Source organism: Plasmopara halstedii (genome assembly GCF_900000015.1).
Source record: "Plasmopara halstedii genome assembly, contig: Scaffold_816, whole genome shotgun sequence".
In the NCBI taxonomy this organism is placed as follows: Eukaryota; Oomycota; class Peronosporomycetes; order Peronosporales; family Peronosporaceae; genus Plasmopara; species Plasmopara halstedii.
Window position 1 is genome coordinate 1,152,058 of NW_020187732.1, and position 261 is coordinate 1,152,318.

Genomic DNA, 261 nt, shown 5'->3' on the forward strand with positions numbered 1-261 from the left:
GGAAGGCGAATCTTTGGAGACGACGTCTTGAAATCCCTTTACCAAAGGATGGTACAGATCCAAGGAATTCCGTAGGATCGACGAACCACTTCGTGTGTTCAGCACTCTCTTGATGTCCTCTAAGACAGCTTCATCCAGAAGCAATGACGAGTTTATCTCCTCCTCCGGTCGTAGAATGATCACCTCGGCCAAATCGCTTGCCATCAAGGCACTGCCGAACTCTTCATGGGACATCTCGTCCAGCTCAAGAAGAGCATCTAC